Below are 26,364 nucleotides of genomic sequence, written 5' to 3'. Positions count from 1 at the left end.
TGCAGGCACTAATCTCCATACCTGGGCTAACCCTGGTCCTTGTCCATAGTATCCCACAGCCTCACTCTGCCCCACCTGAGCACAGTGTATCCATTTATGGCACTCTCACGCCCACACATGCACATGGACCCCAGTCACGTCATTTAGCTCTGGGAGCAGCACTTTGAGGCAGTCTTAGAATCATGCTTGCATATGACTCTCAACCAAACTTCCCAGCTCTGAGAAAGTGCTAATCTGTGCAGTTGGGTCATATCTGCCCCCAATTCATGAAGGCATAATACCTAACTGTTGCCACAGCACTATGCATATGCACAAAGGGCCTGTGCCTTAGACCAGTGCACACCAGGTTACACCCCCCAGACTTTAGCACCCACATCCTCCCTGCCACTGGGCACCCACACTCACAAGCATCAGTGTAACATCCCCAATGTATGTCTATACTTGCCCTGAAACAAATCACTGGATAGAGTGCCCACCCCATGCCCTGTTCCCTGCTGTATAGCCATCCTACAAACACAAGGTCTTAGACTACTGAAACAAATCGACACACAAAGTAAATTAATCAAGATATTTACATGTGATGAAGACAGCAGAAGATCACTAAGCATATCACAATGCAGACAGATATAGCCCTACATAATGACCAAATTAAAACACCAGAGGAGACACAGAGGCTGGAACAACTAGTGAAAGATGTTCATACAACTCTGCTTAATGAAATAAGTAGGGTAGCAAATGATATAAAGCAGATCAAGAATACAGTAGAAGAGTATAAAAAGGAATTTGAAAGAATGTATAAGAAAATAGTAGAAATCAAAGAGATTAAAGACTCTGTTGAACAAATAAAAAATGTACTAGAGGCAGACAACACCAGATTTAAAGAGACAGAAGAAAGAATAAGTGATAAAGAGAACAGGATAAATGACTTTGAGGACTCAAAACAGCAGATGGCAAAAAATATGGAAAAAATTCAGCAGGAATTCAGGAAAATGATAGGCAAAACAAAACACACAAATATAAGAATCATTGGTGTTTGAGAAGGACAAGAGTGGAGTAAAGGCTTGGAAGAGTAGTTGAGGATATAATGGAGGAAAACATCCTAACCCTCATAAAGGACATAAATACACAAATCAAAGAAGCCCAAAGAATTCCAAACAGAATAAATCCAAATAGGCTTTCCCAAAGGCACATACTAATCAGTCTGTCAAATATTGAAGAAAAGCAGAAAATCCTGAAAGCAGCAAGACAAAAGCAATTTACTACATACAAGGGAAATCAAATAAGACTGAGTTCAGGCTACTCAACTAGAACCCTGGAGGCAAGAAGGCAGTGGTATGATATATTCAAGATCCTGAAAGAGAAAGACTTCCAACCAAGAATTCTGTACCTAGCCAAATTGTCCTTCAAAATTGAAGGAGAGGGCCAACCACAGTGGTTCAGTGGCAGAAGACTCACCTGCAATGCCAGAGACCCAGGTTCGATTCCTAGTGCCTACCCATGCAAAAAATAAAGAATAAAAAAAGTCAAAGTTGAAGGAGAGATTAAAGTTTTCACAGACAAAATAGTCCTGAAAGAATTTGTCAACAAGGGACTGGACCTACAAGAAATGCTAAAAGGAGTTCTGCCCACTGAATTAAAAAGACAGGAGAGGCAGGTCAGGAGGAGGGCACAGAATTAAAGAGTACTACTAAGGGTAATTTAAAGAATACAAAAAGAAAGAAGGAAAAGAATATGTAAATCTGACCAATAAAGTAAAAAATATAAGATGGTGGAATCAAGAAACCCCTTTTCAGTAAGAACTTTGAATGTTAATGGTCTAAACTTATGAATTAAAAGATACAGATTGGCAGAATGGATTAAGAAACATAATTCAGCTATATGCTGCTTACAAGAGACTCATCTTAGACAAATGAATACAAATAGATTGAAAGTGAAAAGATGGAATTGATAGCCAGCATCATACTCAATGGACAGAGACTGAAAGCTTTCCCCCTAAGACTAGGAACAAGACAAATATGCCCACTGTTACCATTATTATTCAGTGTTGTGCTAGAAGTTCTAGCTAGAGCAGTCAAGCAGGAAAAAGAAATTAAAGGCATCCAGATTGGAAAGGAAGAAGTAAAACCATATTTGATGCTATATTTTGAAAATCCTGAGAAATCTACAGCTGTTACTTGAGCTGATAAACAAATTCAGCAAGGTGGCAGGATATAAATTTGGAAAGGAAGAAGTAAAACTCTATTTGATGCTATATTTGGAAAATCCTGAGAAATCTACAGCTAAGTTACTTGAGCTGATAAACAAATTCAGCAAGGTGGCAGGATATAAAATTAATGTGAAAAATCAGTAACATTTCTATACAAAAGCAATAACCAAGCTGAGGAGTCAGTTAAGGAAAAAATCCATTCAAAATAGAAAGTAAAAGAATCAAATACTTAGGAATGAACTTAACTAAGGATGTAAAGGATTTGTTCACAGAAAACTAGGTAACATTGCTAAAAGAAATCAAAGGAGATCTAAATAGGTGGAAAGACATTCCCTGCTCATGGATAGGAAGGCTAAATATAGTTAAGATGTCAATTCTCCCCAAATTGATCTACAGTACCAATCAAAATTCCAACAACTTAATTTGAAGATTTGGAAAACCCCACTAGCAAATTCATCTGGAAGGGAAAGAGACCCCTAATAACTAAAATCATCCTAAAAAAAGAAGAATGAAGTGGGCAGATCAATACTCCCTGACTTTAAAACCTATTATAAAGCCAGAGGGGTCAAAACAGCATATTACTGGCACAAAGACAGAAGCATTGACCAATGGAATCAAATCAAGAGTGCAGAGATAGACCACCAAATAAATGTATGGTCAACTGATTTTTGACAAGGCCCCCAAATCCTCTGAACTTGGACAAAACAGTATTCTCAATAATTGGGCATGGAAGAAGTAGATATCAATAGCCAAGAGAATAAAAGAGGACCCCTATCTTACACCCTACACAAAAATTAACTCAAAGTCAATCAAACACCTAAATATAACAACTAACACCATAAAGCTTCCAGAGGAAAATGTAGGGAAATATCTTCAAGACCTAGTAGTAGCAGGTAGCTTCTTAAACTTTACACCCAGAGTACAAGTAACAAAAGAAAAAATACTCTTTTGTTTGATGAATGGGAGCTCATAAAAATCAAATGCTTCTGCACCTCAAAAGACTTTGTCAAAAATGTGAAGAGGCAATCAACTCAATGGGGGAAAATATTTGGAAATCACATATTGGACAAAGGTTAGATTTCCTACATATATAAAGAAATACAACTCAACAACAAAACAGCATACAACACAATTATAAAATGGGCTAAAGATGTGAATAGGCATTTTTTTTGAAGAGCAAATACAGATGGCTCATAAGTACATGAAGAGATACTCATTTTCATTGGCTATAAGGGAAATGCAGATCAAGACTATAATGAGATACCACCCTACACCTATAGGAATTGCTTCTATTAAACAAACAGGAAACCATAAATGTTGGAGAAGATGTGGAGAAACTGAGACACATATGCACTGCTGGTGGGAATGTATAATGGTGCAACTGCTCTAGAAGACTATTTGGTGGTTCCTTAGAAATCAAAATATTGAGTTGCCCTATGACCCAAAAATAGCACTACTTGCTGTATACCCAAAAGAGCTAAAAGCAATGACACAAACAGACATTTTCACACCAAACTTCATAGCAGCATTATTTACAATCACCAAAAAATGGAAACAAACCAAATACCCATCAACAGACAAGTGGACCAATAAAATATACATACAATGGAATATTATGTAGCAGTAAGACAAAATGATGTCCTGAAGCACATGATAAGATGGATGAGCATTGAGGACATAATGCTGAATGAAATTAGCCAGACACAAAAGGATAAATACTGTATGATTCCATTTTTTATGACTAACATAAAGGTATAATCAGAGGCTTATAATATAGATGATTGGGAATTTAAAGACGCACAGAAGTGAGAGATAGGTGAATCATTACCTAATGAGGTTGAACTCCAATGCAAGGAATAGATAGGCGAGAAGGTGATTCTCTAGTGGGTCTAGAAGTAATATTACCATATTGAAGTTGAACAAGATTGAAAGGGATTGTATAGACCTATGTTTCCCACTGATTCACTGTAGAAATATGAATTAGTTTTCACAAGAAGTACTTCAAAGATTTTTCACTTAAAGAGTTTTTAAGTCCAGGGTACAGTGGGGAAACTGCTACTGCATGCTATGAGCTGTGCTCAAAATGAAACCACCAGCACTAGCATAGTGCTAACAACCAAGGCAAATAGCGGGGTGATGGACAAGAGCTAAGAGAAGGTTTAGACTTCCTATTTGGCAAGGGTGTGTTTATTGGTTGTCTTTCTCTTGGGATCAATGAAATTATCTAAAACTGAGAATGTTGATGGGCTGTGGATTTGGGGCCTTCTACATGATGCCCAATGAATGCAGGTGGCTGAAGGATGCATTGATGGAGAAGTAGATTGGTGAATTATGGTGTATATTTATGAATATAGGGTGTGCTGCTACAACAAGGAACAAAGTTGTGAGACATGCAATGATGTGAATGAACATGTGGGACATTTGGTGAGACAAAAATCAGAAACAAAAGAAAAACAATGGTATGATCACCTTTACTAAATGCCTATAAGAAAACAGGGGCCTAGATTGTAAGCTTTTAGAGCACACAAATTAAGTCTGGAGTGGTGATTTTTATTTCTGTATTTTGAGAGGCTGTTTTATGTATATAATCTGATATTTAGAGATAATGATGAAGCCAAACAGGTTGGGGTTAAAGTATTTCAGAATATAGGGGTAAGGAAGACAGCGTCTATATTTTAGAACCACACACACTTTGGGTGACTAGTGGAAGAAAGGTTTATTTGATCTGGAACTGAAATTTTCTGTAGTGCATAATCTAATTCAACCTATCTGTATAGCTCATTTGAACAACTGAATCACAGGGAGCCCAGAATACGAAAGAGGTCCTTTATTTCTGTATAGATCATTGGAATGCCTGGAAACATCCTAGAATATATTAAGCAGATAATCAAAAAGTATTGGCAAAGTCCCTTGAGGGAGGAGAGAAAGAATATGGAACTATTAAACCTTACCATCAGGGAATCCCCTCATACTTTGTCAAAATTTAGAGACACACAAATCAATAGGCCATGCCCTCAATCATGAGGCATACTCTTGTAAATCTTATCTAGGTAACAGAAAAGCTTAGACTACCTATAGACATGCTTAAGAGTTGTTTGTGGAGGACTTTGTTGTTGCTTATATGTGGTCTCAGTCTCTCTAAGCCCAACCCTGCAAGTGAAATCATCACCCTACCTCCTAATGGGGCCAGGGGTGAAAGTCTCCTTGGCAATGTTGGAGATGACTCTCAGGGATGAATCCAGACCTAGCATGATGAGATCAACAATTCTATTATCACCAAAAGGGGGGAAAGAAGTGTAATTAATAAAGTATCAGTGGGAGAGAAAATCCAAATAGAGTTGAGAGGCTACTCTGGAGGTTGCTCTTATGCAAACTTCAGATAGACCTTGCTACCCATCATAACTTGCCAACATTCCAACAACCTGGTGACCATTCCAGCCAATCCTAAAGAACACCTAGGGCAATATATAAGGTTCCACAAGATTATACAGAGAAGATAGGATTTAACAATGAATAAGAATGCTGAATCATTACATTGATCTCTCTTTCAGTCTCCAGTATTATAGAGCAGGTAGAAGTAAAACCTAAAATTGTGAATTTGTAACCCATGTCAAAATCTGAAGTATGTTCTACAACATACAACAATTATGTGATATTTTGCTTTGAAATGTATAGCTTTTATGGATATGTTATTTTTCACAAAAAAGACAGAAAAAAAGTCCATTGTGAAGATAAAAAATATTTAAGCCTCCTAGCCTCAGCTAGATGGAAAATCAGCTAGAAGAAAGAATATGTTAGGACTGTATGATAGCCCATGACAAGTTCTGGGATCGGTCCTGCAATGACTTTTTAAAGAGTGTTTTGTAAACTGTTGCTTTTTAATTTATTTGCTTTGTATATATTATACTATTCAATAAAAAAGTTATTAAAAAACAACGAGATATCATCTCACACACGTAGGAATGGCCATTATCACTAAAACAGAAAATGACAAGTGCTGGAGAGGATGTGGAGCAAAAGGCACACTTATCCACTGTTGGTGGGAATATAAAATGATACAACTGCTGTGGATGGCAGTTTGGCAGTTTGGCAGTTACTCAGGGAGCTAACTGTAGAATTGCCATATGATCCAGCAATACCATTTCTAGGTATTTATTCAGAGGACTTGAGGGCAAGGACACAAATGGACATTTGCACACCAATATTTATAGCAGCATTATTGACAATTGCCAAGAGGTGGAAACTGCCCAAATGTCCATCAGTGGATGAGTGACTAAACAAGCTGTGTTATATACATGTGATGGAATATTATGCAGCTGTAAGTCAGAATAAAGTCATGAAGCATGTAACAACATGGATGAACCTTGAAGACACTATGCTGAGTGAGATTAGCCAGAAACACAAGGACAATTACTGTATTGTCTCACTGATATGAACTAAGTTTAATGAGTGAACTTGGTGAATTTCAGTTAAGAACAGAGGCTATCATGAGGTAGAAATAGGGTAGAGATTGGGTAATTGGAGCTGAAGTGATACAGACTGAGCAACAGGACTGATTGCAAAAATTCAGAAATGGATAGTAATATAAGTACACTGAATGAAGCTGAAAATGAGAATAATAGAGGGAGGAGGGCTGGGGGCACATATGAAACCAGAAGGAAAGTTCAACAATAAAGACTGAGATGGTATAACCTAGAAATGCTTAGAGTGTACAATGATAGTGACTATATGTACAAATTGAAAATTGTTTTTGCAAATTGAAAAATGTTTTTGCATGAGAAAGAACAAAGGAATGTCATTATTGCAGGGTGTTGAAAATAGATTCTTACTCATTTTTTAAAACAACTTCTGTGTGAGACTAAAATTTACATTTTGACTAGTGCATTTCCTAATTTAACTTTTATGGACAGTTTAATTGAATGCCATGAGTACTTGGAAATTTGAATAAGACATGAGATTTTGTAGGTATGTCCAGGTTAGTGTGATGCCCTGATAAACCCCAGAATGATTTGAACAATGAATAAAGAAGTATTTGTGAAGTCCCCTAGGGGAATTGGAGAGAAAGGGAGAAAATCCCACTTCCCCATTTAGAGAATTCCTGACATTCTCACAAGCAATGGGGACAAACATATCAACAGGCCAAGCCCTTCAGTATTGGGGTTTGTTCCTTTGACACTATCCCCATAAAGGATAGGCTATGCCTGCTTAAAATAAGGCCAAAGAGTCACCCCCAGAGAGCCTCTTTTGCTGTTCAGATGTGGCCTCTATTTCTCTCAGCCAACATGGCAAGCAAACTCACTGTCCTTCCCCTCTCTACATGGGTTATGACTCCCAGGAGTCTAAAGCTCCCTGGCAATGTGGAAGAGAAATCTTAGAATGAGCTGGGAGTCAGCATCAAGGGATTGAGAAAACCTTCTTGGCCTAAAGGGGGAAGAGAGAAATGAGACAAAATAAATTGTCCATGGCTGACAAATTTTGAACAGAGTCAAGAAGTTATCTTGGAGATTATTCTTATGCATTAGAATAAGTTTATGGTGTATTAGAGTGACTATAGGGAAGTGCCTGAAACTGTAGAGCTGTGTTTCAATGATTGTATAATAATATAGCTTTTGCAATGTATTTGTGTGATTGTGAAAACCTTGTGCCTGATGATTCTTTTATCTACAGTGTGGACAGATGAGTAAAAAATATGGGTTAAAAATAAATAATAGAGAGAATGAAGGTTAAAATATATTGAGTAGATTGAAATGCTAGTGACCAATGAAAGGGAGTGGTAATGGGTGTGGCATATATGAGTTTTTCTTTTTTTCTTTCTTTTGCTGGAGAGATGCAAATGTTCAAAACAACACAAGTATGTGATGATATTGTGAGTCATTGATTGTAACCACGTCAAGAATGTTTGTATGTCAAGAATGTTTCTATGTCTGTTCATTGTTTATAATAAAAACATTTTAAAATGATAAAATTACCTACATTGGTCCACAAATTCATTCACACAATAGTATTTGAAACAGGGAACTCAAGACGATCTTACTCTTACACGTACTTTTTTCTCTCATTGTATGTTCTCTTGAGCTTGGCTATGTTCATTGTAAGCATTTTGCTTTCCTCTTCCAAAGCACTGTTTTCAGACTGCAATGCCTCACAGTCTTCTTGCAGCTTTTTAATATATTCTGTAAATTATAGAAGATTTAAGTATCACATGGTGTGCATATGGACCTGAAAAACGTTTTGGAGGCTGAACAGAGGTGTGTGAATCCAAAAATCAGGAGATCATTCTTGATCTACCAACGCCAAAGCATGCATTTTCATTAAGAGACAATTTATTCCTACTAAGCAGCCTACCTTCCAAAGAACAATTGTTGGATGCCAAGCCTCATAGGTGATATTGTAGTATCAATGCAGAAGTTGCCTAAAAATTCCAAAACAAAAAAATTGTGAAATTTTGGATCCAGTGTGCAAACAAAACTCAAAAGTCAAAATGTGGTAACATTTTACAACAATGTCTTTACCGAGTCTTGGTCCTTCACATCCTGACCTCCCTCCAATTCCATTGGAACTTGCATCCAGTTTATCATATAACCCATGATTTTGTTGATTAAATTCAGTGTTTGCTTGTAATCCTACACAAAGCATATTTAAGTTATTAATGATTACTCATCACTTGTACTTCTGTTTTTAAGGCATGATACAGGATAAAGAAGGCATTTTTACCTTAAATGTATTCATTTCATCTGAGAGACTAATTTTTAACTTGTTGACTTCATCAACATGATCCTTTTTTTAAATCTATAAAAAATGTCATAAAGGACAGAGAATTCAGAATATAAATTGTCCCATGGTATTGAAATCATGCCCCAAGTAGGTGAACTCTGACAAAACTAAAGAACACAATGTTATACATTCATGATGCTGGCTTCAGATTTTGACTGTTTATAAGAAACAAACTGTGATAAAAGACATTGTAATGAAAGAAACTATACAATAAAAGTGAAATCACAAGACACATGGAAAGAATTAAAGATGAAATCTGGAATACATAAAAATTATTTGTGCCTTCTCTTTGAAATCAAATAATTTTGCTGTGAATATTTTGTTTTCCTCCATGCAGTACTTCACAATTTCAGATATTTCTTCATGTTGATATAATACCATCCCTAAAAAGATTAGGAGAAGTGAATAAAATGGAATTGCCCTTGTATATTAGCAGCCAAGTTACATGACCTGGTACTATGAGGGCAAAGCACCTTGAACAGAACCTAGAATTTCAGACTACCCAGACTGGCATTAAAGTCTCTCATATGACCCTGCTGTGCAATGTATTGAGGCTCTGGGTCTCAGAAGATATCAATACTTCATTATCCCAACACATGATACATGTATGGAATTTATTATCCAATTTGGATCATTTTAATTTCTACTCATTCTCCACTAGAATTAATTGTTCCCTCCACTTAACCTTCATAACATCGTGTATGAATGTCTATTATACACTTAATTTTCCTAACAATGTTTGGAACCTTCTCCAAGCCTTAACTTTCTTGATATACACCAACAGTGTCTCATTCATTTTACTCTGCCCCTAGATCCAGGTAGTACCAGACACCATCCACCTGAAAACTCAGACAAATGTCATCAATTTATCCATAAGCTTTTCTAAAGTGAACACTTCTTCTCCCAACTCCCACAATCTGTCCCTCCTTTCAATCCCTTTTCCTGTTGGCAGTAACTCTACCTACTCCTTCATTCAGACTAGGAATTGTAACATTTTCCAGTTATGAAGAAATCAGACATCAGAACTCAGGGTCTTTTCTTCTATCTGAACTAAAACTCACATCAAGTACCAATATTTAGAGAATATTGCAGAGATAACATAAGTTAAAATCTTACCTGAATATAATATATGCCCCACCTAGGAGGTAAAGAACATTAAATTTAAAGCCAAAATATTTTATGAATATAAATATTTAAATTCCTGCTGAGCAGGCAAAATCACATCCAAGGGAAATTTTAATATTGGATTGGTTTAGGATAATTAATCCAAAAGGTGAAAAAAAAGAAATTTTTTAAAACTTGCAATTTAAATGGTATGTAATACTTCTAAATAATTTTCTGGTGAAAGCACTAAAGCAAATACCTCATTTTGGAAGAAAAGTCTTTCTATTCATTTGTAAACCTGCACAAACCTTATTTTTAATAATAGAAATGACAGACATTTTTATAATAAATATCCTAAAGTGTCATTAACCCGAATCAATTATTTATCAACCCCCAGAAAGAAATATGAGTTTCAGAACCAGGGTTGCTTTTAAAGTCTATGAATTTTCTGTGTCAAAACCAGATCCTTTTATATGACTAAGGGGATGCATTTATAAATATCTGTCTCAGGGTTTGTAACAACTCATCAATGATGCAATCAAAACAGAGTAGAAAAGTAAACTTTATAGATTTCAGGAAATATGACTATACTGAATAAAAAAATATGTAAACATGAGGTGGTGTGATGGTGGTTCAGTGGCAGAATTCACCTGCCATGTTGGAGACCTGGGTTTGATTCCCAGTGTCTGCCCATGAACAAAAGAAAATATGTAAACATTTTTAAGGCTTTGCATTAGATAATATGAAATTTCATTCCAGGAATGTTGTGAGAATTCACAGTTCCTCTAACAGTAATGAAAGTACCCTCCCAGTATTTAATGTTCACCTTTCAGTAGAAACCATTTTTAAGTTGAAGTTTTCACATTATCTTATACAGTTGTCTTTTTCCTTGAGTTCTTTTTTTTTTTTTTTTTTAAAGACAGAGAGAAGGAAGGAAGGATGGAAGGAAGGAAGGAAGAGAAACATCTTTAAACATTTTCTTGTTTTATTATATTTTGTTTGTTTGTTTGTTTTTTACATGGGCTGGGGCCGGGAATCGAACCGAGGTCCTCCGGCATGGCAGGCAAGCACTCTTGCCCGCTGAGCCACCACGGCCCGCCCCTCCTTGAGTTCTTTACCTCAAAATTTTTAACTAATTATAATACCAGTTCAGCTTCAATTTCAACCATTATTTGTATTCATGTTAATAACCTAAAAGAAGAAAAAGGACCAGGATTATAAAAAGTCTTTGTTTATTATGACTTACAGTGAGCTTAAGACTTAATTTAATATACTCACATCTGGGATATTCATCCTTAAGAAAATGACAAAGGAAATCATTCCCAAGGAGACCAAAAAAGTAACATATACCCATGGAAATCCAGAAATATTAGGTCCAAGTTGAAAATTTTCCTGTAAAATATCATCTGGCTGAAATAGCAATACCTGAAATAATGAGAATCTCAAAAATAGTACAATATAAGAGGTCAAAAGAAACACTCATAGAAATCTTAAATGAGCTCTAAGACATAACCATGTCCCTCAAAAATCTCCAAAGGATTCCATTTGTGTTAGTTAGATTCAGTTGTCAACTTGGCCAGGTGAAAGCACCTAGTTCTGTTGCTGTGGACATGAGCCAATGGTAGGTGAATCTCATCTGTTGCTAATTACATCTGCAGTTGGCTAGGAGGCGTGTCTGCTGCAATGAGTGATGTTTAACTTAATTGGCTTGTGCTTAAATGAGAGAATGCAATGTAGCACAGCCTAGCAGCTTGGCATTCCTCATCTCAGCACTTGCAGCTCAGCCTGGGCCCTTGGAGATGGAGAAAGAAATCACCCCAGGGAAAGTTGTTGGAACCCAGGGGCCTGGAGAGAAGACCAGCAGAGACCATCCTGTGCCTTCCACATAAGAAAGAACCTCAGTGGAAAGTTAGCTGCCTTTCCTCTGAAGAACCAACAAAATAAATCCCCTTTTATTAAAAGCCAATCCGTCTCTGGTGTGTTGCATTCCGGCAGCTAGCAAACCAGAACACCATTGTTTCAAGGAAGATAGGAAACTGAGTGCTGCATGCTTTGTGCAGAGTTGGCTTTGTTATTGGAAATTGTGTATTTGGTACCTTTAAGTATTGCACTCACTCTCCATGCTTTTTACAAGGTAATGGATTAACAGATTTTGTTATATACATAAATAGAGTGAAGCTCAGCAATTGAAAGGAACAAACTATTACTATATGCAATATCAGCTAGATTTCAAGATGATTACTATGAGCAAAAAAACCCCAGAAAAACAACACAAAACAGGCTACCTACTATACATTCCATTCATATAATATTCTAAAAAATTAATATTAATCTGTATTGACAGATGGTAGATCAGTTATCTAGCACCCTACCAGGAAACATGTGGAATGGGGGTTGTAGGGTGGCAAGGTGGTCAAGAGGAAACATTTGTTGGTGTTTGATATGTTTACTGTATTGGTTGCAAAAGTGTTTTCACAGATATACAGGCATTTAAAACTGAAATAATCTACACAAGTGCATTTTACCATATATCATTTATAGATCAATAAAGCAAGATAAAAACAATCTTGATACAGAAACTGTGAGTTTCCAATTTTTGACAAATTTCAAAGTCTTTCAAAAATAGAATGTTGCACCTATAAGCCAATTTCTAATTAGAAATATAAAACAAAATCAAGAACTTACATTAGTAAATTCATAAGATGTTTGGATTAAATCCATTGAAAAGGCCTAAATATACAACTGACTTGTATATAAAAATGTACAAAAGTGATAAGAATCAGTAAAAGTTGTATACAATAGGTAGAAATGAAAGCATTCTTAACAGTGAGGGGGTCCATATATAAATATGTTGCATCATTCTGATATACTATATAGAAACAACTGATAACTATAAGTGAGTAGATAATTGTTGTTATACTATTATTGTTATTCTAATGAAAATTAAATATGGAATAATTGCTAGGAAAACTTTTTTTTAATTGAGGTTTGGTTTCAGAATTCAGCTTCACTCAGAATACAAGACACATTATCAGAATTTTCAAGTAGGTAGGTCATCTGAAAGAATGGATTATTGTTTATCCTGAAGATTTCAATTATAAGAATCAAAGGTAGCTAAAAACCAAATTTCAAATAACTACTGGCAAGAATTCAACTTCCTATTTCAATTGTACTGTAAACCAGCATTTACATGGTTCATTAGCCAATGAACAGCAAACATGAATATTAGTAGTTAAAATGAATAGGAAATTTCTGGAATGTGTGGTCAGTACAACAAAAGACAAACATTGATTTCTCAAAAACTATATATTACAAGAATTTTAGGAGAAAATTCATCTACAGTTTAATTGACACATCAAATGTGTTTCATGCAAATTTAACTGTCTTCTGAGAAAAAAGAAACAAACTTCTGAACTCTCTTACACTTTCATCTGTGGTCTTCACACAAGGGTGTGAAAAGTGGGAAAATTTTATAAATATGTCCTGTATTTGAGTTATAACTGACATGAACATTTCTGTGACATCTGACAACTGTCCAGGTACTGGTATCAGTAATGAATCCCTACCTCTAACCCAGCATATGGGGCCGCTGCAACCTGTGCTTCTTCAGCCTCTACAAAACAAGAAAATACTGCATGATTGTACTAGTCAGGGTTTGCAATAGAAACTGAGATATCCAAATTATGAGATTTATAAAGTTGTCTCATGCAGCTGTGGGAATGGAAGAGTCCAAAATCTACAAGGCAGGCTGTGAAGCTGGCAGCTCTGATGAATGATCTGGATGAACTCCACAGGAGAGTCTCAATTACTGAGGAAACAATGAAAAAGTCTCTGTGTTTTCTTAAAAACCTTAAACTGACTGAATTATCTCATTGTGGGAGACACATCTTAGTTAATCATAGATGTACTCACCCACAGATGCAATCAACTGACTGATCACTTAATACACCAGCCTTCCAGTTTATCAATCATCCACAAAATATTTTTGCAGCAATGGTCTGGCCAGTGCTTGCCTTATCAGACAACTGGACATAATCACTAGAGCAAGTTTAAGGCAGAACCCAACCATCACAGTCCACCCCTTGTCACCTTGGCAGCTGTACACATCACCTGGGAATTTGCTTAATTTCCAAATAGAATACAATAACAGATATATGTTTAACCAAACAATACTCACATGTTCTGCATTCAAATGGAAATGCACAGCATCATTCCAGAATAGTGTGCAAGTCCTTGGGTAACATTTACTTTTAAATTTGAAATCCTATGACTCAAAACTATAGCATGAACTGTACAACTTATGTCATATGACAAGAGCAAATTGTACAAATGTAAACATATTCATGATAAAACAGGGAGGAAATATTCATACAGACACCATCCTCATTTCTGTAACAGGTCACCTGGTCATAGTTCATATTTATCCCCCACAGGAACAGAGGTAGAGGGAAACGGAGCCAAGAAGCAAATGATCAGCATGGCTTCCCAACTGACACAAGTGTTCCAGATGCATAGGCCTTCCATGAATTAAGGTATCATTCCCTGGATGCATTAGTTGGGACATTTTAATGTCCCATAGAACATAGAACTATATAAGTTTAACTTATTTAAGTCTTTTTTAAAAAGCCATTCTATTTTGGATATATTACATTCTGGAAGCTTATAAACTAAACCAGATTTTGGTTCTAGGGAAGAAGCATGCTGTTGTAGTTTGCAAACACCAAACATGTTGGAATGTTTTTTTAAATGGATAAAGGGAAGATTTTGGAAGAAATGAGATATACTTGACAGAGAAGGACTAGAATGCTTTGAAGAGATTCTTTGTAGAATTGTGAACTCTAGAGACACCTCTAATAGTGTCTTAGAAAGAAATGATGCAGGCATTATTGCAAACTGTAAGGAAGGTGATCCTTCTTTTAAAGTGACAAGGAATCTGGCCAAATTGACTGGCTTTGTATTGAAGGCAGACTTTAAAATCCATGAACTTGGAAAATTAGCAGAAGAAATTGACAAAGTAAAAATGAAAATACAGTGTGGCTTCTCCTTGAAACTTGTAGTAAAATGTGAGAATAAAGAGATAAGTTGAGAACAGAACTCTTGTGTCCAAGAAAACAGAAATTGGTGACCTGGAAAATTCTGGGCCTCCAGAAAGTAAGGCATGAGTGAGTTTTGCCCCACATGAGGGCTTAAGCAAACATGGAAGCAGTCAACCATTTCAGAAAAAAATAATGATTGGAGATTGAATTATCCAAGAAAGTATTTCTGGAACATCCTATTTTCTGGTGGGTGTGATACAAGTGTATTGGATAGAAAACCAACAAGAGTGCTGTGGATTCTTATACAAAGAGAATCACTGTCAGTCTGGACTAAAAGGGAAAGGAAAGAGACAAATTGAAGAAAAAATCACATCAGAGGAAGAACTATGGAGGTTAAGGTCTGAAGCCAGGAAACCTCAGGCCAAGAAAGCATACCATTCCATAAATGTGGAGAGGGTAAGATTTCCCCAGAATCAGAGGGCAGGCCTTCTGCTTCATTGCTAAGGAAGAGTTGTACTGCCCCACTCCTGTTACTAAGCTGTATTCATCAGGGTTTTCTAGAGAAACAGAACCAACAGGAGATACCTGTAAATATGATATTTATAAAGTTGTGTCACACAACTGTGGGAATGCAAGAGTACAAAATCCAAAGGGCAGGCTGTGAAGCTGGTAGATCTAATGAAGCCTTTGGACAAACTCCACAGGAGAGACTCACTGACAGAACAGCAGTGAAAAAATTCTCTCCTCTCCCTTAAAGTCCTTCAACAGTTTGGATTACTTCATTGTGGGAGGAACATCTTAGTTGATCATAGAGGTGCAATCAACTGACTGATGACTTAATATACCAGCCTTCTGGTTTATAAATCAGCCACAAAATAACCTTGCAACAATGGACAGGCCAGTGCTTGCATGACCAGAAAACTGGGCATAATCACTTGGCCAAGTTGACACCAGACTCTAGCCATCACAACCACAAAAGCAAAGTATCAGGGATCATTTTGAAAGCTAAGGAAGGAGAATTTTCAATTTCCAAAAGTATATTGCAAAATGTGATAAGCAGCAGAAAAATTTTAATGGAAGACTCTCTAAGAAGGAAAGATATAAGAGGTATATGAAGACAGGAAATGCATTTATCTCTGTTTCATCTTTGCCAAAGAGACTGTACATCATAGTTGCCTTCACATTTATACACAGGGTTTTGTCAAGTTCTTATAATCTGACAAATAACTTTACACAATTAAAACCATCAACACTGGACATTACCTCCATTGCCAGTCACCTATCAGGTGCTTAATTTCACTTCTGTAGATAAGTCCTGTGAAGAATTATCCATTGGTATTGAAAAAGCAAGTGGAATATTGCTTTAAAAGGACAAATTCTGTATAAATGATTGTCAGGATCCATGCAAATGAATGTAGCAGCCTGTGTCAGTTTGAAACTTTTATGCACCCCAAAGAAGCCATGTTCTTTAATCCTGATTCAATATTATTATGTGTTGTGTGGGTTTGAAAACATTATGTACCCCAGAAAAGCCATTTTTAATCCTTATCCAGTGTTGTGGGGGCAGATCTTTCTTGTGATCCTAATCCATTACTGTATGTTGGAAACGTGGTTAGATTATCTCCACAGAGATGTGGAATGATCAGTTGTGGGTGTGACCTTTGAATAGATGGAGATATGACTCCACCATTCCACTTGGGTCTTGATTAGTTTCCTGGAATCCTTTAAAAGAGGGAACGTTTTGAAGAGACACAGAAATAATAGAAGCCTCAGAAATGGCAGAGCTACTGGAAACTTCAGTGCAGAACTGATAGAGATGTCAGCACTTGAAAAACAGAGACATTGATATTTACAGATCCTTGCAGCCCAGAAGATGTCACCATGAGATGTTAAGATAGCCAAATCCTGGAGAGAGTCAAGAGAAAACAAGAGATGAAACCCAGCCCTGCAGAAATAAAGAGAGGAAACCTCACAGGAATAGAAGCTGAAAGCAATGGAACCCAGGAGCAAGGTAAGTGCAGATGCCAGCCACCTGACTACCCAGCTTGCAGAAGTGTTACCAATCAGCCTTTCTTGAGTATAGGTAACCTCATATTGGTGCCTTAATTTGGACACTTTCACTTCCTTAGGATTGTAAACTTGTAACTTATCAAACTTTTAAAAAGTCATTCCAGTTCTGGTATATTGCATTCCAGCAGCACTTTAATAAAGGTGGCATATTTTTATTAATATTTTTATGTGGATATGTGTTCCACCCATTTGTGGGTGTGATGTTTTAATTAGGTATTTCCATGGAGATGTGTCTCCATCAATTCAAAGTGCTGTTGCTTCCTGGAGTCTTTAAGAGGGAATCATTTTTGGAAGAGTTCACAGAACAGCAGAGCCAACATGAGACCCACTCACTTGGAGATGTAGAAAGTAAATTCCCCCATGGAAAACTGTTTGAAACCAGAAGCCAAATGATGGGCAGATGGTAGCCACATGCCTTCCCAGCTGACAGAGTTGTTTTGGTTTCATCAGCCTTGCTTGAGCCAAGGTATCTTTCCCTAGATGCCTTAGTTTTGGACATTTCTATGGCCTTAGAACTATAGACTTGCAAATTAATGCACTCCTGCTATTTTAGTTTGCTAATGATGCTGGGAAACAATGTACCAGAAATGTAGTGTCTTTTATGAATGGAGCTTAATAAGTTACAAGTTTATAGTTAGTTCTAAATCTGAGAAAATGCCCACATTAAGGCAGTAACAAGATGATACCTTCACTCGGGAAAGGCTGATGCCATCTGGAATACCTCTGTCATCTTGGAAAGCAAGTGGCTGGCTTCTTGTCCATTTATATTTACTGTGGGATTCCTTGCTTGGCATATGTTGGCATTCACTTAGCTCCTCCAGGACATGACTCTGGGTTCTGGCTTCCTTAGTGCCTCATGGGAAGGCACATTGCAACATCTGCTGAGCCATGCATCTCCAAATGTTTGTGCATCCTGTTGGCTCAGTCATCTCTGAAGCAACTTAACTCCAAGTGTCTGCATCTCCTCTATCTAGGCACTCCAAGCACCTACAAATTTCCATGTCTCTTAGTTCTGAGCTTTCTCCAAAATGTTTTTTCTTTTAAAGGATTTCACTAAATTAATAAAGACCCACCTTGAATGGTGGAATTAAATCTCAATCTAGTCAAAAGGTCACACCCACAATTGAGCATGCCACATCTCCCTGGAGATAATCTAATCATAAGTTTAAACCCTAAGCAGCAAGTCTGCCACTGCAATATTGGCATAGTAAAGAAAGCATGGCTTTTCTGAGGTTGTTGACAATTTCATGCCAATACACCCCCTTCAAAGCGGTTCCACTTCTGCTATATTGCATTCCAGCATCTTTAGCAAACTAATACAGATTTTGGTACTGGGAAGTGGGGGTGGTATAGTTTGTAAATACCAAACATATTGGGATGGCTTTTTAAATGGATAAGGGGAAAATTCTGAAGGAGTTGTGAGGGTCTTGATAGAGAGGCCTAGAATGCTTTGAAGAGACTGTTGGAAGAAATGTAGACTCTAAAGGAACTTTCAATGAAGCCATTGACAGAAGTGAAGAATGTGTCATTGCAAACTACAAGGAAGGTGGCCCTTGTATTAAAATGGCAGACAAGTTGGCCAAATTGAGTACTGTTGTTGGATGGAAGTTAGAATTTAAAGGCAACATTCTGGGATACTCAGCTGGGGAAATTTCCAAACTAAATGGGGGAAAATTCAGCCTGGCTGCTCCTTGTAGCTTATCATGAAACGTGACAGGAAAGAGCTAAGTTGAGAATTGAACTCTTGGGAGCAAAGAAAACAGGGATTGATGGTCTGGGAAAATTCTGGGCCTTTAGATAATGAGACCCACGTGAATAGGGCACCATGTGAGGATTTAACCAAACATGGAAGCAGTCACTTATTATAGGACAAGTGTGGATTGGAGATGGAGTGATCCAGAAAGGATTTGTGGAAATTCTTATTGTCTGATGATTATGATTCCTGCATGCTGCATAGAAAATCAAGGATAGTGTTATGTGACCTGTATAAGTGGAACCACTGCCAGTCTGAAAAGCAATAAATGGAAGGGAAAATAATTTCAAAGGCATACCCATGGGAGGTAAAGTCTGGAGCCAGGAAACTTTGGGAAAGGAGAGAGGGCAAACACAAGCACTTGAAGAGAATGAGTTTTCCTGGAAGGCAAAGGACTATCCTTCTGCCTTGTTGCTCAGGAAGTGTTTTGGTGCTCCAGGCCTAAGAGAGATGGAGCACATAAACCAGTGATTGGAGGAACCCTGGTGATTGTCCCATTGTTCTGGAGGGATTGAGCATGTGCTCCAGAGATGGCAGGGAGCTAGGTTGCTGCACTAGTGTTTGGAGAGGGTGGAGCTAAGAAAAATGTGATTTCCCCAACCATACCCAGTGTTGCAAGCCTCACCCCAGCATTTGCAGAGAGCAGGGCTATAACATAAGCCCTTGGCAAGGGTGGGACTATTGCTATTTAATGTCCCAAGGAGAAGTGACTCTCAGATTTTGAAATCTAAAGGAGTTTTCCCTGCAGGTTGTCAGAACTGTTTGAGTCCAGTGAACCCTGTTTTCCCTCACTCTCCCCCTATGGCAATGAGGTCATTTATCTTATGGCTGTTCATTCTTTGTTTATTGGCAGCAGATAACTTGTTCTGAGATTTACAGGTCCACACCCAGAGGAGAATTTTTTGGCTTAGGACAGATGATGCAGTGAGTGACCTGGATGAAATTTTGTGCTATTTTTGACTTTGTATTGTATTTGTATTGTTACTGAAATGGCTTAAGACTTTGCAATATTGTAATGGAATTAATGTAGTTTTTACGTGGAAAAACCATGTATTTTGGTGATCCAGAGTGTGGACTATGCCAGTATGAAAATCTTGTGTACCCCAGAAAAGCCGTGTTCTTTAATCTTGATTAAATATTGTTGGGTGGAATCTTCTTAAGTTGTTTCTATGGAGATGTGACACACCCAATTGTAGGTAGGACTTTTTTTCTTTTACATGGGCAGGCACTGGGAATCGAACCTGGGTCCTCTGGCATCACAGGCAAGCATTCCTGCCTGCTGAGCCACCATGGCTCGCCCTTAGGTAGGACTTTTTGATTAGATGGTTCCCATGAAGATGGATCTCCACCCATTGAAGGAGGGATTGTTTACTGAGATCCTTTAAGAGGTAGCTATCTTTGGAAGACTGCACAGAAGTGACAGAGCCAACACCAGACCCAGATATTTGGAGTTGCAGAAAATAAATACCCTTAGAGAAGTTATCTGAAACCAGAAGTCAGGAACAGCAGACACCAGTCACATGCCTTCCCAAACGACAGAGGTGTTCTGGATTCATCAGCTTTTCTTGAATTAAGTTTATCTTTCCCTAGTTGTGTTAGTTTGGGCATTTTTAAGAATTACATCTGTAAAATTGAAACTTATGCATTCCCCTTTAAAAGCTGTTCCATTTCTGGTATATTGCATTCTGGAAGCTTAAGAAAATTAATGCATTGCCCTGTTAAGGAAATTCTCCAGAGTGTGGGATAATGGCTAAGTCACAGTACCTTCCCTTTTGAAACTCATGACCTTTTTGGGGAGCAGGATGAACAAGGTCATTGCAATACAGAGATGAAAGCAAATATCTTCTGGGAAATGCCAGTAAAGCACCTTGTAAGCATTCTCATGCAACAAAGATTCATTTTGGCATCCTAAAGTACACATTTCCACAAGGAGTGGAAAGTAAGAATTAGCCTCAGAAGGCCAGCAGGATTTATGTAAGTGGACCTGCTTATCAGAAAGAGTGGAGTTGAGAACTTCAAAACCAGTTAAGTTTTCTAAAAGCTCAAAGTTGAGGGAAAGAGGGTGTCCCTGTTCTATGTTAAATGCAGCCAATATCCAAGGAAAAAGTTCTAATTTTAAAAAATACCAAGAAGTATCTTGACAGATTAGTTTGAATGTACAGAAACAAAATAAATTCTTCTCTGTGTGGGGTGGTTCCAGGGCAATTTTGCCTAAGTCATACCTAGAGCATGACTATTGGACCCTTCCATATCCCTTCTGGGCATCTGAGACATAAAGATCAAAGGTGCCCAGCCTTTTGCTACAGAAGATTCCTCCAATATCCCTATTTGATTGACTGTTTTTTGGGGGGAATGGTGGTTGTGGTGTGGACGATGCTGATTTTTAATGAGTGATATTTTCAGAGCTGGGACTGTGCATCTCCCTTTATTTGAACAAACCTGAAGACATTAAGGGCCATTTTTATTTTAGTTAAATAAACATTCTTCATGTGAAATTTTTACAAAGAGAAGGGCAATATGTAATATATCTCCTGGTGAGGACAATCCTAGTAGACTACCCTCTTTGTACATCTGAATAGGCTGCAGCCATGTTTCAATATCTGATGGCCTTCTCAAGCTCCCATCAAACTAACTGTAGAGACCCTGGGTTAACCTCTAGGAGGAGACTTATTCTGAACTAGCAGAAGGGAAGGGAATACTCAGAAGTTCTGTGTGGTAGTTAGATTCAGTTTTCAACTTGACCAAGTGAAGGCACCTAGTTTTGTTGCTGCAGATATGAGCAAATGGTATGTGAACCCCATCTGTTCCTAATTACATCTGCAGTCAGCTAGGAGGCATGCCTACTGCAGTGAATGACCTTTGATTTAATTGACTGGTGCATAAATGAGAGAACAGAATGTAGCACAGCCCAAGCAGCTCATCATACCTCATCTCAACACTAGCAGCTCAGCCCAGGCCTTTGGAGATGCAGAAAGGAATCACCCCTGGGAAAGTTGTTGGAACCCAGAGGCCTGGAGAGAAGACCAGCAGAGATTACCCTGAGCTTTCCCACGTAAGAAAGAACCTCAGATGAGAGTTAACTGCCTTTCCTCTGAAGAACTAACAAAATAAATCTTCTTTTATTAAAAGCAAATCCATCTCTGGTGTGTTGCATTCTAGCAGCTAGCAAACTAGAACATTCAGAAAGCCAATAAATAAACCAGAAAGGACAAGGGTCACAACACACTTGGAATTTTTAACCAAATAGCTATAACAGCAATGATTAGGCCTGCTGTTTGCAAGACTAGTGAGCTTTCAGATATATAGATGACTAACTTAGAGAAAACATGGTGTACACAAGGCATCAACTCTTTTAACTGGCAGAGCCTGAAGCCCTCATCTTGAATTTCTGGAAAAAATTCTGACATCATGACTCTAATTATACCAGAATTCATTACTTTTTGATGTTATAAAGTTATGCTTTTCAGATTTCCATAATTTCCACCTTTTCTGTATGTGGGACCTATGGGGGTGGTAGGACCCAGAACACAATATGAAAGTAGTCATCAGAGTCCTTTAAGGCTGGAACAAGAAAGCTATTCACAGGTACTGTTTCTGCAAGGAGGACCTATCCCCCCTCATACACCTTAAGGGAAACACAGTGTGACAACCCAGTTAACATGGATAAAGTATGGCAAGTGCAACATTTACTCACACTGGCATTTGGATGACCTGTCATTGTCCAGGCTGATTGGAGCAGGAGGAACCAAAAGAACAAACTCAGAGGTCCCATAATTGGTTGGTCATTGGACTATCCTGAGGTTGGAAGGAGTAGGGCAGAGGGGGCCTAGGGAGAAGTGGGAAGGGGTGGTGAGGGGAAAGGGAGGAAAGGGGTACGAGGTGGGAAAGGGGAGAAGGAGGACAGAAAGGATGACACAGAACTGGTATTCAGGAATAGGGTGAAGGTAAGGGTCAAGGTGAACCTGGAGGAAAATTGGGTCAACAGGTAAAGTGTTGTCAGGACAGAAAAGCAGGTAAGGTGAATCTCACAGTAGCAGGAAGAGGTGGAGGAGGCTCTCTCTTCCTAGTAGCCTTCTCCCATTTGGTCGCTGCCTTAGCAACTTGACATCTTATAACTCTCCCTCACCCAATCAGCAGCCTTCTTCCTGCCTCATCACAATGGAACATCACAATGTGCACTGCAGTTTTATAATGCCCCTCCCCCATTTTTTCTCAACCACTTGCCATTCCAACTACAGTCACTTTCTGAAACCTCTATAGACCTTCTTATCTTTTATCCTTTTCCCTTAAATCTTCAAGGTCTTAGTGAAGTCTCACATATGGAATATTTAAAGAAGCCTATCAAATCTGTGAGAGCAAGGTTGTCACTCATATAGAAAGTTGGACAGAATAATTTGGGAAATACAAATGCTTAAGTTCATTAAAGCTGTTCTACCTAAGGAGTCACTGGAGAATCACAAATTAAAGCCATCTTCATGTACCTCCACACCCTCAATGGCTGTAAATGAAAGGGTATGACACTAGCAAGTGTTCAGAGCTTGTAAGCAATGGGGACTCCACTGCACTCCTGTTAAGAGGATAAATTGGTGATAACACTTCTAAAATCATATGTCATCACATACTAAACTTTAACTCAGTTCAATACTTAGAACAATATATTATTCAGAAATGGTTGCTGCTTACGTGCACTGGAAGGCATGGACAAGAATGTTTATAGTAGCTTTGTTGGCAATGGTCAAAACCTGGAAATGAGATCAAATATCCATCCACAGAATAGAGGTAGTTTACCTAAGATTACCTAAGACAGTGTTGTGTTGTCATAGTATACATGTATATGTTCATATAAATTTTGGCTCCAAATATAAATACTTACTGTAGAGGTAGGTTACTTAAGACAGTTTAATGTTGTCAGAATATTATATCAGTGGAAAAACACAAAACATCCAGTAGTAGCTTCACACAAACAGGGGCAACTGAGTTTTCTGTTTTTTTTTCTTTTTGCTATATCATTTTACAATCATCTCAGTCCTGTGCTACTGGATTAGAGTGCAATCACTTCAAATATTTCTCTCTGTCTATTCTAAAACACTAGACACTAAAAATAAATAAATTTATAATGAATCAGAGTCATAGTCATTTGTTACATCCTAATTTCTCAGATCTCCTTCCTCATTTGATCATCCTTAGAATCTTTAGGGGAAAAAAATTAACTTACTATGAAAAACTTTTATAGAGACTCAAGCAGATCCCAGAGCACCCCCAAAGATATTCAGAAATACTATTGATTTGGGCTTGGTACCCTGTGGTAGTTTGCAATTTCTTTTTGAAGTTTGCATAAAAGATTAACTTTCTTTCTAACTGCTAATGGTAACCCCCTAATGAGGACACTGAGTTCAACTTTTTGGGCTGAGGTCCCAGGAGATAGAACTATCCTTCTATAATTTCTTGCAGAGAGATAATAGCATATCTTGCCTTTCTAACTCTTTTCACAAAACTACTTCCATCCATAAACCATTTTAATTCTGGGTTATTTTATGGGCCGCTATTGTATGCCTGGCCTGGTAGGGTAATTGTAAGCTAGTGTCTCTGTGCATGAGTGTTCTAGGGGTGCTAGTGCACTTTCCTGACCTGGGCTTACAGGCAACAGGGCAAATGGGTTTAGGTGGTGAAAACTTGGATTTGAACCTTTGGTGTGTCTAAGACCTGGGATCTAATGTTTCAGGAGCCTATTGTTTGAAGGCCAGTGAGGTCCTCTTGCCCTCGGAATATTTCTCATATACTGAGGTGTATATAATGATAGGCTTTGTCCCCATGTCAACTTGGTGGCCTCTACCACTCTGAGGCATGGCATCCATCTCTGGAATGTGGTATCTAATGGCCTTTAAAAGTATGCTACAGGTTGGGGAATATACTAAGAATCCTAATGATATTGTTTTCTTCTCAGCTGCATATGGGTAAAAGGGCTTATCTAAGTTTGGCAGACCCAGAGCAGGGCAGGCTGGTAAGAGTGTCATTGAGGGCAGTGAAGGCAGTATCCTGTTCTGCACTCCATTCTAAAGGAGTACTGTCTAGTCCCCTAACAGCTCTGCAGTTTCTCCAAATTGGCATATCCAGGTTCTGTAATATCCTGCTGCCTCCAAGAAAGCTATTGTTCTAGTTTGCTAGCTGCTGGAATGTAACACACCAGAGATGACTGGCTTTCAATTATAGGGATTTGTTTAGTTAATGTATAGTTCTTCAGAGGAAAGGCAGCTAACTTTCAACTGAGGTTCTTTCTTATGTGGGAAAGCACAGGATGATCATTGCTGGCCTTCTCTCCAAGCCTCTGGGTTCCAACAACTTTCCCAGGGATGATTCCTTTCTGCATCTCCAAAGGCCAGTGCTGAGCTGTAAGGCTGAGAAGAGGTATGCTGAGCTGTTTGGGCTGTGCTACATTGAGCTTTCTCATTTAAGCACCAACCAATTAAATCAAACATCATTCATTGCAGCAGGCATGCCTCCTAGCTGACTACAGATGTAATCAGTGACAGATAAGCTTCACATGCCATTGACTCAGATCCACAGCAATAGAACTAGGAACATTCACCTAGCCAAGTTGACACCTGAATCTAAGTACCACAGCTATTAATTGTTTCTTTTTATATATACTTTGTATTTTGTATTTTTATTTTTTCTCTATATTATCATTTTATTTCTTTTTCTGTTGTCTTGCTATTTCTTTTTCTAAATCGATGCAAATGTACTAAGAAATGATGATCATACATCTATGTGATGATATTAAGAATTACTGATTGCATATGTAGAATGGAATGATTTATTAATTGTTTCTTGGTCTTAGGTGGTGACATTGAGAATATAACCTTGACTCTTTTGGGTGACAATATTACTACCATGGTGTGAGAATAAAAACAAGGTAAAGAACTGTTTACAGACAATTTGAGCCTTACAGGCTGACACTAGGTATCAATATTTGGCCAAGAAATTAAGTGTGGAATGGTGTCTATGAGGGGGGACTTTCCTAGTTGGACTGCATATTAGTAAATCATGCACATACTGTAGAAGGGAATTACATTCTAAATGCTGGAGGTCTACATCCTGTACTAGTGCATTTCCAAAGAGATAAGGACTGTCCCTACACCCTTGAAGTTGGACTGTCCAGGTGAGTTGAGGTAGCATATTGTCCCCTCAGCCCTACAACTCAAAGGTAATAAAAACAGAATCTGGATGTAAATGTATGCAGAAGAAGCATCCTTAAATCAAGAATGACTACCACATGGTGGAGCTCAGGATCTTATTTAGGAAGGAATAAATAGGCAATATAGGGTAAAGGAACTGACGATTTGGCTTATGGCCTAAAGATATTTCACTAAGAGGTAGGTCTGACTTGTCTTTGTAATGGGCAGGATAGGGGTATTACAAAA

The 26,364-nt window shown here is 37.9% G+C and overlaps 1 long non-coding RNA gene across 4 annotated transcripts in view; it reads right to left on the bottom strand.

The window, feature by feature from the left end:
- LOC143655022 (uncharacterized) overlaps positions 1 to 23,038 on the bottom strand; it is a 32,816-nt gene extending 9,778 nt beyond the window's left edge. The window contains exons 1-8 of one of the 4 annotated variants that reach the window (XR_013162038.1): positions 22,973 to 23,038; positions 22,638 to 22,769; positions 11,203 to 11,275; positions 10,097 to 10,118; positions 8,921 to 8,995; positions 8,719 to 8,829; positions 8,552 to 8,618; positions 7,957 to 8,379 (exon numbers count right to left, since the gene is read on the bottom strand). This is a non-coding gene — a long non-coding RNA (uncharacterized LOC143655022). Of the gene's footprint in view, positions 1 to 7,956; positions 8,380 to 8,551; positions 8,619 to 8,718; positions 8,830 to 8,920; positions 8,996 to 10,096; positions 10,119 to 11,202; positions 11,276 to 22,637; positions 22,770 to 22,972 lie in introns of those variants that run through there. The other 3 variants (XR_013162036.1, XR_013162037.1, XR_013162035.1) reach the window with 3 other exon arrangements.
- Between the last annotated feature and the right edge of the window lie 3,326 nt (positions 23,039 to 26,364).

Source organism: Tamandua tetradactyla, chromosome 14 (genome assembly GCF_023851605.1).
Source record: "Tamandua tetradactyla isolate mTamTet1 chromosome 14, mTamTet1.pri, whole genome shotgun sequence".
NCBI classification, from domain to species: domain Eukaryota; kingdom Metazoa; phylum Chordata; class Mammalia; order Pilosa; family Myrmecophagidae; genus Tamandua; species Tamandua tetradactyla.
Note: the sequence above shows the minus strand (reverse complement) of the source record. Positions and strands in the feature narration are given on the sequence as shown.